We start from the raw sequence: 14,216 nt of genomic DNA, 5'->3' as shown, positions 1-14,216 counted from the left end.
ATATTTCCAACTGGTTTTATTACCAAAATATGGTTCCTTTTCCCCATTTGTTTGATGTTCCCAGACTCTCTATATTTAACACAGGCTATTCAAGTCCTTCAGTAGGGTCAGAAAGAGAGGGGAAGGGAGAAAGGTATTTATGGGGGGGTCATAAACCTTACCCACAGGCCAACGTCATGACACTGCTGAGGCTCCAATATCAACTCTAGAAGCTTCCAGTGCTCCACGAATACCTCTAGAAGTCTCTAAGGCATCAAGATCAACTGTAGAAAATGTTGAGGCTCCAAGATCAACTCTTGAAGCTGCTTAGGCTCCAATATCAAACCTAGTAGCTGCTGTGGCTCCAAGATAAACTGTAGAACATGCTGAGAATCCAAGTTCAACTCTAGAAGCTGCAGAGGCTCCAATAATACCTCTAGAAGTCTCTGAGGCTTCAAGATCAACTCTAGAATCTGCTGATACTCCAATGTCAACTCTAGAAGATGCTGAGGCTCCATGATCAACTCTAGAAGCTTCGGAGGAACACATTTCAACTCTAGAAGTTCCTGAGGCTCCAAGATGAACTATAGAAGCTTCTGAGGCTCCAAGATCAACTATAGAAGCTGCTGATGCTATAAGATCAACTCAAGAAGTGACTGAGGCTCTAAGATTAACTCTATAAGCTGCTGAGGCTAAAATATCAATTCTTGAAGCTGCTGAGGCTCAAATATCAACTATAGGAGCTGCTGAGGCTCCAAAATCAACTCTAGAAGATGCTGAAGCTCCAATACCAACTCAAGAAGCTACTGAGGCTCAAAGATCAACTCTAGAAGCTGCTAAGGCTCCAAAATCAACTCTCGAAGCTTCTAAGGCTCCATAATCAACTCTAGAAGCTCCTCAGTCTCTAAGCTTACCCCTATTAGCTGCTGATGCTCCAAGATACTGTAGAGCTGATCAGGCTCCAAGATCAACTCTTGAAGCTGCTGAGGTTCCAAGATCAACTCTAAAAGCTGATGATGCTGTAAGATCAACTCTAGAAGCTGCATAGGCTCCAATATCAACTCTAGAAGCTGCTGAGAATCCAACATCAACTCTAGAAGCTGCTGAGGTGCCAATATCAAATCTAGAAGCTCTGAGGCTCCACAATCAACTCTAGAAGCTGCTGAGGCTCCAAGATAAACTATAGAAGCTTCCAAGGCTCCAGGAATACCTCTAGAATTCTCTAAGGCTTCAAGATCAACTCTAGAAGCTGATTAGGCTCCAATTTCAGCCCTAGTAGCTGCTGTGGCTCCATGATAAACTGTAGAATATCCTGAGAATCCAAGTTCAACTCTAGAAGCTGCAGAGGCTCAAATTTCAACTACGGAAGCTGCTGAGGCTCCAATATCAACCACAGAGGATTCTGAGGCTCCAATATTACCTCTAGAAGCTGCCGAGTCTGCAAAATCAACTATAGAAGCTTCTGAGGCTCCAAGATCAACTCTAGAAGCTGCTGATGCTATAAGATCAACTCTATAAGCTGCCAAGGCCAGAATATCAAATCTTGAAGCTGCTGAGGCTCCAAGATCAACTCATTAAAGCTGTTGATGCTATAAGATCAAGTCTAGAAGCTGCATAGGTTCAAACATCAACTCTAGAAGATTCAGAGTATCCAAGATAATCTATAGAATCTGCCGATGCTCCAAGATCAACTGTTGAAGCCGCTGAGGCTCCAATGTCAACCAGAGAAGCTGTTGAGGCTCCAATGTCAACCAGAGAAGCTTCTGGGGCTCCAACATCAACTATACTGGCTGCTGTGGCAGTAGGATCAACACTGGAATCTGCTGAGGCTCCAAGATCAACTCTAGAAGCTGCTAAGGCTCCAATATCAACTCTAGAAGCTGCATATGCTCCAACATCAACTCTACTGGCTGCTGTGGCAGCAATATCAACTCTAGTAGCTGCTGAGGCTCCACCATCAACTCTTGATGCTGCAGAGGATCCAAGATCAACTCTAGAAGCCGCTGAGGCTAGAAATATTAACTCTAGAAGCTGATGAGACTCCAATATGACTTCTATAAGCTGATGAGGCTACAAGATCAACTCTAGAAGCTACATATGCTCCAACATCAACTCTAGAAGCTTCTTAGTATCCAAGATCAGCTACTGAGGTGCTATTATCAACTGTAGAATCTGCTGAGAATCCAACATCAACTCTAGAAACGGCGGAGAATCCAATATAGAAACTATAGAAACTTCTGAGGCTCCAAAATCAACTCTTGACGTTCCTGAAGGTCCAACATCAACTCTAGAAACTGCTGAGGCTCCAATATCAGGCTCCAAGCTCAACTCTAGAAGCTGCTGAGGCTCCAAGATCAACTCTAGAAGCTGATTAGGCTCCAATTTCAGCCCTAGTAGCTGCTGTGGCTCCATGATAAACTGTAGAATATCCTGAGAATCCAAGTTCAACTCTAGAAGCTGCAGAGGCTCAAATTTCAACTACGGAAGCTGCTGAGGCTCCAATATCAACCACAGAGGATTCTGAGGCTCCAATATTACCTCTAGAAGCTGCCGAGTCTGCAAAATCAACTATAGAAGCTTCTGAGGCTCCAAGATCAACTCTAGAAGCTGCTGATGCTATAAGATCAACTCTATAAGCTGCCAAGGCCAGAATATCAAATCTTGAAGCTGCTGAGGCTCCAAGATCAACTCATTAAAGCTGTTGATGCTATAAGATCAAGTCTAGAAGCTGCATAGGTTCAAACATCAACTCTAGAAGATTCAGAGTATCCAAGATAATCTATAGAATCTGCCGATGCTCCAAGATCAACTGTTGAAGCCGCTGAGGCTCCAATGTCAACCAGAGAAGCTGTTGAGGCTCCAATGTCAACCAGAGAAGCTTCTGGGGCTCCAACATCAACTATACTGGCTGCTGTGGCAGTAGGATCAACACTGGAATCTGCTGAGGCTCCAAGATCAACTCTAGAAGCTGCTAAGGCTCCAATATCAACTCTAGAAGCTGCATATGCTCCAACATCAACTCTACTGGCTGCTGTGGCAGCAATATCAACTCTAGTAGCTGCTGAGGCTCCACCATCAACTCTTGATGCTGCAGAGGATCCAAGATCAACTCTAGAAGCCGCTGAGGCTAGAAATATTAACTCTAGAAGCTGATGAGACTCCAATATGACTTCTATAAGCTGATGAGGCTACAAGATCAACTCTAGAAGCTACATATGCTCCAACATCAACTCTAGAAGCTTCTTAGTATCCAAGATCAGCTACTGAGGTGCTATTATCAACTGTAGAATCTGCTGAGAATCCAACATCAACTCTAGAAACGGCGGAGAATCCAATATAGAAACTATAGAAACTTCTGAGGCTCCAAAATCAACTATTGACGTTCCTGAAGGTCCAACATCAACTCTAGAAACTGCTGAGGCTCCAATATCAGGCTCCAAGCTCAACTCTAGAAGCTGCTGAGGCTCCAAGATCAACTCTAGAAGCTGATTAGGTTCCAAGATCAACCCCAGAAGCTGCGAGACTCCAAGATCAACCCTAGAAGCTGCTGAGGCTCCAATATCAAATCTTGAAGCTGCTGAGGCTCCAAGATCAATTACAGATGCTGCAGTGGCTCCAAGATCAACCCTTAAAGCTCCTGGGACTCCTAGATCAACTCTAGAAGCTCCTGGGGCTCCGAAATCAACTGTAGAAGCTGCTGAGGCTCCAAGATACTGTAGAGCTGATCAGGCTCCAACATCAACTCTAGAAGCTGCTGAGTCTCCACGATGAACTCTAGAAGCTGCTGAGGCTCCAATATCAACTCCAGAAGCTTCTGAGACTCCAATATCAACTCTAGAAGCTGAAGCTCCAAGATCAACTCTAGAAGCTGCTGGGGAATCCAAGATCAACCCTAGAAGCTGCTGAGGCTCCAAGATCAACTCTTGAAGCTGCTGAGGCTCCAATATCAACTCCAGATGCTGCAGTGGCTCCAAGATCAACCCTTGAATCTCCGGGGCTCCGAAATCAACTGTAGAAGCTGCTGAAGCTCAAAGATCAACTCTAAAAGCTGCTGATAATGTAAGATCAACTCTAGAAGCTCTTGGGGCTCAAAAATCAACTGTAGAAGCTGCTGAGGCTCCAAGATACTGTAGAGCTGATCAGGCTCCAACATCAACTCTAGAAGCTGCTGAGAATCCAAGATCAATTCTAGAAGCTGCTGAGGCGCCAATATCAACTCTAGAAGCTCTGACGCTCCAAGAATGACTCTAGAGGCTGCTGAAGGCTCAAGATCAACTGTAGAAGCTGCTGAGGCTCCACGATAAACTCTAGAAGCTGCTTATGCTCCAATATCAACTCTAGTAGCTGCTGTGGCAGCAAGATCAACTCTAGTGGCTGATGAAGCTCCAACATCAACTCTCGAAACTGCGGAGAATCCAAGATCAGCTCTAGAAGCTGCTGAGGCTCCTAAATCAACACTAGAAGCTGCTGAGGCTCCATGATCAACTCCTGAAGCTGCTGAGGCTCTAAGATCAACTCCTGAAGCTGATTAGGCTCCAAGATCAACCCTTGAAGCTCCTGGGACTCCAAAATCAACTGTAGAAGCTGCTGAGGCTCCAATATACTGTAGAGCTGATCAGGCTCCAAGATCAACTCTAGAAGCTGCTGAGGCTCCAAGATCAACTCTAAAAGCTGCTGATGCTGTAAGATCATCTCCAGAAGCTCTTGGGGCTCAAAAATAAACTGTAGAAGCTGCTGAGGCTCCAAGATACTGTAGAGCTGATCAGGCTCCACCATCAACTCTAGAAGCTGCTGAGAATCCAAGATCAACTGTAGAAGCTGCTGATGCTCCACGATAAACTGTAGAAGCTGCTTATGCTCCAATATCAACTCTAGTAGCTGCTGTGGCAGCAAGATCAACTCTAGTGGCTGCTGAGGCTCCAACATCAACTCTAGAAACTGCTGAGAATCCAAGATCAGCTCTAGAAGCTGCTGAGGCTCCTAAATCAACACTAGAAGCTGATGAGGCTCCATGATCAACTCTAGAAGCACTGATGCTCCAAGATCAACTCTAGAAGCTGCTGAGGCTCCAATATCAACTCTTGAAGCTGCTGAGGCTCCAATATCAACTCCAGAAGCTTCTGAGACTCCAATATCAACTCTAGAAGCTGCAGAAGCTCCAATGTCAACCAGAGAAGCTGCTGAGGCTCCAAGATTACCTCTAGAAGCTGCAAAGGCTCCAAGATCAACTCTTTAAAGCTGTTGATGGTATAAGATCAAGTCTATAAGCTGCATTGGTTCAAACATCAACTCCAGATGCTGCAGTGGCTCCAAGATCAACTCTAGAAGCTCCTGTGACTCCTGGATACACTCTAGAAGCTCCTTGGGATCCAAGATCAACTCCAGAAGCTGCTGAGGCTCCAAGATCAACTCCAGAAGCTACCGAGGCTCCAAGATCACCTCTAGAAACTGCTGAGGCTCCAGGATCATCTATAGAATCTGCTAAGGCTCCAAGCTCAACTCTAGAAGCTGCTGAGGCTCCAAGCTCAACTCTAGAAGCTGCTGAGGCTCCAAGATTAACTCTAGAAGCTGCTGAGGCTCCAAGATCAACTCTAGAAGCTGCTGAGGCGCCAAGCTCAACTCTAGAAGCTGCTGAGGCGCCAAGCTCAACTCTAGAAGCTGCTGAGGCGCCAAGCTCAACTCTAGAAGCTGCTGAGGCTCCAAGATCATCTATAGAATCTCCTGAGGCTCCAAGCTCAACTCTAGAAGCTGCTGAGGCTCCAAGCTCAACTCTAGAAGCTGCTGAGGCTCCAGGATCAACCCTAGAAGCTGCTGAGGCTCCAAGATCAACTCTAAAAACTGCTGAGGTTTCAAGATACTGTAGAGCTGATCAGGCTCCAATATCAACTCTAGAAGCTGCTGAGGTTTCAAGATCAACTCTAAAAGCTGCTGATGCTGTAAGATCAACTCTAGAAGCTGCATAGGCTCCAAGATCAACTCTAGAAGCTGCTGAGGCTCCAAGATCAACTCTAGAAGATGCTGAGGCTCCAAGATCATCTATAGAATCTTCTGAGGCTCCAAGCTCAACTCTAGTGGCTGCTGAGGCTCCAACATCAACTCTAGAAACTGCTGAGAATCCAAGATCAGCTCTAGAAGCTGCTGAGGCTCCTAAATCAACACTAGAAGCTGATGAGGCTCCATGATCAACTCTAGAAGCACTGATGCTCCAAGATCAACTCTAGAAGCTGCTGAGGCTCCAATATCAACTCTTGAAGCTGCTGAGGCTCCAATATCAACTCCAGAAGCTTCTGAGACTCCAATATCAACTCTAGAAGCTGCAGAAGCTCCAATGTCAACCAGAGAAGCTGCTGAGGCTCCAAGATTACCTCTAGAAGCTGCAAAGGCTCCAAGATCAACTCTTTAAAGCTGTTGATGGTATAAGATCAAGTCTATAAGCTGCATTGGTTCAAACATCAACTCCAGATGCTGCAGTGGCTCCAAGATCAACTCTAGAAGCTCCTGTGACTCCTGGATACACTCTAGAAGCTCCTTGGGATCCAAGATCAACTCCAGAAGCTGCTGAGGCTCCAAGATCAACTCCAGAAGCTACCGAGGCTCCAAGATCACCTCTAGAAACTGCTGAGGCTCCAGGATCATCTATAGAATCTGCTAAGGCTCCAAGCTCAACTCTAGAAGCTGCTGAGGCTCCAAGCTCAACTCTAGAAGCTGCTGAGGCTCCAAGATTAACTCTAGAAGCTGCTGAGGCTCCAAGATCAACTCTAGAAGCTGCTGAGGCGCCAAGCTCAACTCTAGAAGCTGCTGAGGCGCCAAGCTCAACTCTAGAAGCTGCTGAGGCGCCAAGCTCAACTCTAGAAGCTGCTGAGGCTCCAAGATCATCTATAGAATCTCCTGAGGCTCCAAGCTCAACTCTAGAAGCTGCTGAGGCTCCAAGCTCAACTCTAGAAGCTGCTGAGGCTCCAGGATCAACCCTAGAAGCTGCTGAGGCTCCAAGATCAACTCTAAAAACTGCTGAGGTTTCAAGATACTGTAGAGCTGATCAGGCTCCAATATCAACTCTAGAAGCTGCTGAGGTTTCAAGATCAACTCTAAAAGCTGCTGATGCTGTAAGATCAACTCTAGAAGCTGCATAGGCTCCAAGATCAACTCTAGAAGCTGCTGAGGCTCCAAGATCAACTCTAGAAGATGCTGAGGCTCCAAGATCATCTATAGAATCTTCTGAGGCTCCAAGCTCAACTCTAGAAGCTGCTGAGGCTCCAAGATCAACTCTAGAAGCTGTTAAGGCTCCAATATCAACTCTAGAAGCTGCTGAGGCTCCAAGATCATCTATAGAATCTGCTGAGGCTCCAAGCTCAACTCTAGAAGCTGCTGAGGCTCCAAGATCAACTCTAGAAGCTGCTGAGGCTCCAATATCAGCTCTAGAAACTGCTGAGGCTCCAAGATACTGTAGAGCTGATCAGGCTCCAATATCAACTCTAGAAGCTGCTGAGAATCCAAGATTAACTCTAGAAGTTGCTGAGGCGCCAATATCAACTCTAGAAGCTCTGATGCGCCAATATCAACTCTAGAGGCTGCTCAGGCTCGAAGATCCTCTTGAGCTGATCAGGCTCCACGATCAACTCTAGAAGCTTCTTAGGCTCCAAGATCAACTCTAGAATCTGCTGAGGTACCATGATCTGTGTGCACCATTGAAACCATGTGGCGACCAGAGGCCCTTCACTTTCAGTATATTGGTCAGTGGTGTGTGGTGTCCTACAACATTGAGCCATACCTAGGAATCAGCACAGATGTGGAGTAGGATAAAATCTAGGTAAAGGGCATGCACCGCAATGGAATAAACACATTTTTCTGGCCAAGCCCATGTGACGATATCAGCTGGTATGCTGACGACCAGGTAGTATGTCTGATCCCAGAGCCACAGGTACGTAGCCCTTTCCTGCAGTCAATGACCAAAACTGCTCTCTTTGGCCTCATTGATGGAATGTTATAAAACATTTTTGAAAATGTCATAATTAACGACAAAAATCGAGTGTTTCTATGTTTTGCTATATTTCAATCATCTGTAATGTATATAAAGTGTAATATTGGGGTGCAAACTCAAAATTGAATACATTTCAACTCTATATCTGACCTTTTTAAGCCCATAACCATGTGTGGGAGGTGTATACTTTTGTTTCAAAGTAGATTTGTTTAAGACTATCAAGAATCACTTTGTGTGATCCTGATTCAGCCCACTGCCATAAAAGGTTAATAAAAGGTCTGTATCAATGGAAGCTACTTGTAACACAGACGCATTGAGAAGCAAGTATTTGGGGTGAATTTAATAATACAATAAGCATGGAACAATACAAAACAAGAGTAACGTCTGGACATGAAAAACAATAATACTAATACTGCCTGGGGAATGAACCAAAGGAAGTGACAGATGTAGGGGAGGTAATCATAAAAGTGATGAAGTCCAGGTGAATCTCATGAGGCGCAGGTGCACGTAACGATGGTGGCAGGTGTGCGTAATGATAAGTAAGCTGGCGAGGTTGACTGCCGGAGAGGGGGAGCGAGAGTAGACGAGACACTAATAGGAGGTATAAAAAAACACTTTGGTGCTACAACTGGAGCAAAGGGACTTACAGTACGTAGAGGCGGTTTAGAGTGGAGGCGAGAGAGAGGCTGAATGGGAAGAGCGAGGAAAAGGTATGAAGTGGAGCAGATGAGAGTTAAGAAGGGGAGGGTCTTTTTAAAGGTTCAAGTACCATAATATGTATGAAATATTTTATAAATGATGTTGAAAACTTTTTGAATAACCATTTTATTATGCTTGAATCGTGAGCCGAGAATTGTTAGGAGCAAAATTAGTATGGCTGTCTATCATAAAATGCTTGATTAGTGTTAATATTTTCAAATGCAATCCAATTGTTTTACATCTACTGTCGCTACAGTTAATTCCAAAAGTATTCAGTACCAAAAAAATGCATGAAATGAAATGTATGAAAATGTATGGAGAAAAAAATGTATGAAATGTATGGATTCACTACTGTAAGTCGCTCTGGATAAGAGCGTCTGCTAAATGAAGTAAATGTACATTTAAATATATTCAGACTCCTTGACTTTTTCACATTTTGAAACGTTCCAGCCTTATTCTAAAATGGGTTGAAGACATTTTTTACTCATCAATCTATAAACCATACTCCATAATGAAAAAGCAAAACAGGTTTTTACACATCTTTGCAAATGCATAAAAAATATAAAGAGAAATACCATATTTACATAACTACTCAGACCCTTTACTATGAGTCTCGAAATTGAGCTCAGTTGCATCCTGTTTCCATTGATCATCCTTGAGATGTTTCTTCAACTTGATTGGAGTCCACCTGTGGTAGATTCAGGCACATACCTGTCTATATAAGGTCCCACAGTTGACAGTGCATGTCAGAGCAAAAACCAAGCCATGAGGTCAAAGGAATTTTCCGTAGACATGATTGTGTCAAGGCACAAATCTGGGGAAGGGTACCAAAAAATATCTGCAGCATTGAAGGTCCCGAAGAACACAGTGGCCTCCATCATTCTTAAATGGAAGACGTTTGTAATCGCCAAGACTCTTCCTAGAGCTGGCCGCCCGGCCAAACTGAGCAATCGGGGAAGAAGGGCCTCGGTCAGGGAGGTGACAAAGAACCCAATGGTCACTCTGACAGAGTTCCAGAAAATCCTCTGTGGAGATGGGAGAACCTCCCAGAAGGACAACCATCTTTGCAGCACTCCACCAATCAGGCCTTTATGGTAGAGTGGCCAGACGGAAGCCACTCCTCAGTAAAAGGCACATGACAGCCCTCTTGGAGCTTGCCGAAAGGCACCTAAAGGACTCAGACCATGAGAAACAAAATTCTCTGGTCTGAAGAAACCAAGATTGAACTCTTTGGCCTGAATGCCAAGCGTCACGTCTGGAGGAAACCTAGCACAATCCCTACGGTGAAGCATGGTGGGGGCAGCATCATGCTGTGGGGGTGTTTTTCAGCGGCGGGGACTGGGAGACTAGTCAGGATCGAGGGAAAGATGAACGGAACAAAGTACAGAGAGATCCTTGATGAAAACCTGATCCACAGTGCTCAGGACCTCAGACTGGGGTGAAGGTTCACCTTCCACCAGGAAACAACCCTAAGCACACAGGCAAGACAACGAAGGAGTGGCTTCGGGACAAATCTCTGAATGTTCTTTAGTGGCCCAACCAGATCCCGGACTTGAACCCGATCCAACATCTCTGGAGAGGCCTAAAAATAACTGTGCATTGACGCTCCCCATCCAACCTCACAGAGCTTGAGTGGATATGCAGAGAAGAATGGGAGAAACTCCCCAAATACAGGTGTGCCAAGCTTGTAGCGTCATACCAAAGAAGATTTGTTTTAAAATGTTTATAGATTTTCGAATATTTGAAAAACCTGTTTTTGCTTTTTCATTGTGGTGTATTGTGTGTAGGATGATGAGGAAAAATACAATTTAATAAATTTTAGATAAGGCTGTAAAGTAACAAAAGTCAAGGGGTCTGAATACTTTATGAATGCACTGTATTGTTTGATTTGCTTGCCATCTATAGTGGTGATGAGTGATGACAGTAGGCTGACTGACAACTTTACCAGGACAAGGACTTGCCGATGTCAAGAGCTCTCCAAAAACCTAATCTCTGACGAAGCAAGCTAATTATTATGTTGGTTTCTTAGCTAGCTAAATGCCAAATGGATAGGTACCTTCATGTATTCGAAATTACATGATCATTGATGTTAACTTATCATGAAAAGCATGCAGCTGCCTGCTGTATAACTCTGATAATAGAGATACATGTGCACAATTGTTTTGCAATGGGAAATGTGTAGTTCTGACTATGCTCAATAGGTGATGATTTTAAAACCAAATAGTTATAACAATTACTTAACAATCCCTTGAAAACGGCATGTAAACTCAGCAAAAAAAGTAACGGCCCTTTTTCAGGACCCTGTCTTTCAAAGATAATTCGTAAAAATCCAAATAACTTCACAGATCTTCATTGTAAAGTGTTTAAACTTCAGTAGGGTAGGGGGCACTATTTTCACCACCGGATGAAACGCGTGCCCAAAGTAAACTGCCTGTTACTCAGGCCTAAAAGCTAGGATATGCATATAATTGTTAGATTTGGATAGAAAACACTCTAAAGTTTCTAAAACTTTTAAAATAATGTCTGTGAGTATAACAGAAGTGATATGGCAGGCGAAACCCCGAGGACAAACCATCTCACCCCCAAAAATGTTCAGCTTACCACTATTTTCAATGGCTAGTATTTTAATAATACATTTTACATTTACATTTTAGTCATTTAGCAGACATTCTTATCCAGAGTGACTTACAGTAGTGAATGCATACATTTCATAAAAACTTTTGTATTTTTGTATTTTATTTTTTTGTACTGGCCCCCCATGGGAATCGAACCCACAACCCTGGCATTGCACACAACATGCTGGCATTGCAAACAACATGCTCTAGCAACTGAGCCACAGATTGCAGTTCCTAGGGCTTCCACTAGATGTCAACAGTCTTTAGAAAGAGTTTCAGGCTGGTTTTTGGAAAAATGAGCCAGAATTTGTAGTTTTTCTAAGTGGCTCCCATTTTGGCTTCAGTGTTTCCAAGCGCGTGGAGGAAAGCGCGTTCTTTCTTATTTATCTTCGGTAATGAACATAGTATTCTCCGTCTTAAATTTTATTGTTTATTTGCGTATTAGGATACCTAAGGTTTGATTATAAACGTTGTTTGACTTGTTTGGAAAAGTTTATTAGTAACGTTTGGGATTCATTTTGTATGGATTTTGATGGAGGGAAACTGAGTGGATTATTGACTGAAGCGTGCCAGCTAAACTGAGTTTTTATGGATATAAAGAAGGACTTTATCTAACAAAAGGACCATTTGTAATATAACTGAGACCTTTTGGAGTGCCAACAGAAGAAGATCTTCAAAGGTAAGGCATATATTATATCGCTATTTCTGACTTTCGTGTCGCAACTGACTGGTTGAAAATGATTTGTCATGCATTTGTATGCGGGGTGCGGTCCTCAGATAATCGCATGGTTTGCTTTCGCCGTAAAGCCTTTTTGAAATCTGACACCTTGGTTGGATTAACAAGAAGTTAAGCTTTATTTTGATGTATGACACATATAATTTTCAAGAATGCTAAATATTTTAATTTAGTATTTTTGAATTTCGCCCTCTGCAATTTCACTGGATGTTGTCCAGGTGAGACGCTACCGTCCCACGTACCCTAGAGAGGTTTTAAACACTCTTTCCCATGCTTGTTCAATGACCCATAAACAATTAATGAACATGCACCTGTGGAACGGTCGATAAGACACTAACAGCTTACAGACGGTAGGCAATTAAGGTCACAGTTATGAAAACTTAGGACACTAAAGAGGCCTTTCTACTGACTTGCAATGTACGTGCTGTAAGACGCCTAAGACAGCGCTACAGGGAGACAGGACGGACAGCTGATTGTCCTCGCAGTGGCAGACCACGTGTTACAACACCTGCACAGGATCAGTACATCCGAACATCACACCTGCGGGACAGGTACAGGATGGCAACAACAACTGCCCGAGTTACACCAGGAACGCACAATCCCTCCATCAGTGCTCAGACTGTTCGCAATAGGCTGAGAGAGGCTGGACTGCGGGCTTGTAGGCCTGTTGTAAGGCAGGTCCTCACCAGACATCACCGGCAAAAACGTTGCCTATGGGCACAAACCCACCGTCGCTGTACCAGACAGGACTGGCAAAAAGTGCTCTTCACTGACGAGTCGCGGTTTTGTCTCACCAGCGGTGATGGTCGGATTTGCGTTTGTCGTCAAAGGAATGAGCGTTACACCAAGGCCTGTACTCTGGAGCAGGATCAATTTGGAGGTGGAGGGTCCATCATGGTCTGGTGCGGTGTGTCACAGCATCATCGGACTGAGCTTGTTGTCATTGCAGGCAATCTCAACACTGCGTTACAGGGAAGACATCCTCCTCCCTCATGTGTTACCCTTCCTGCAGGCTCATCCTGACATGACCCTCCAGCATGACAATGCCACCATCCATATTGCTCGTTCTGCGTGTGATTTCCTGCAAGACAGGAATGTCAGTGTTCTGCCATGGCCAGCGAAGAGCCCGGATCTCAAACCCATTTACCACGTCTGGGACCTGTTGGATCAGAGGGTGAGGGCTAGGGCCATTCCCCCCAGAAATGTCCGGGAACTTGCAGGTGCCTTGGTGGAAGAGTGGGGTAACATCTCACAGCAAGAACAGGCAAATCTGGTGCAGTCCATGAGGAGGAGATGCACTGCAGCACTTACTGCAGCTGGTGGCCACACCAGATGCTGACTGTTACTTTTGATTTTGACCCCCTCTTTGTTCAGGCACACATTATTCAATTTCTGTTAGTCACATGTCTGTGGAACTTGTTCAGTTTATGTCTCAGTTGTTGAATCTTGTTACCTTCATACAAATATTTACACATGTTAAGTGTGCTGAAAATAAATGCAGTTGACATTGAGAGGACGTTTCTTTTTTTTGCTGAGTTTAGTTGTCAATTGTTTTATTGGTACTGGGGTCAGTCTCCTTGCCCCTTCCAGCAGCCAAATTGAAGGTATTGTGACGTTTTAATGAAAACGACCTATAGCCATAGAAATATAATGAATGGAACGGGCTTGGAACCTCTAAACCTGGCATTTTGACTGGTAAACTCATGGTACAATCGCGATTTGGCTGCCTGGTATTGTGACAATCATCTCCATGTTATTTTGGAATGTTCTATCGACTGATGCTGGATTGCCATGGTAATGTAGAATGTGGGTCATGCTAACTGATGTGGGTCATGCAATGGAACGTCTTTTTTTTGTAATTGACTCAACAAATCACAGTACAGATTTAAGGGTACACTTCCTGCTTTTACTTCCTGGCTTACTTCTCATTATGCCATCATTGACTTAAATGGAGACGCGATTTTAATTAATTATATTTATATTATAGTACATCCTCGCCTAGTCTACTGTAGTTCCAATAAAGTCTGGGAACACGAAGAACCCCGTAAATTAGAGCGTTGAGTCTAAGCCCTTCTATTTCTGGCGCAAGAAAATACCCCTTTCCCTGAGGAAGGAATTGGAAATAGTAGGGGTAGAATATAATTCAATTTGCATATTTGTAGAATTGACCAGACAATTGTTAATGACAATAAATGTTTAAATGGTTACT

Source organism: Salmo salar, chromosome 01 (assembly GCF_965601325.2).
Source record: "Salmo salar chromosome 01, fSalSal1, whole genome shotgun sequence".
NCBI classification, from domain to species: domain Eukaryota; kingdom Metazoa; phylum Chordata; class Actinopteri; order Salmoniformes; family Salmonidae; genus Salmo; species Salmo salar.
The sequence above is the reverse complement of the archived record's forward strand: the minus strand, read 5'-3'. Positions refer to the sequence as shown.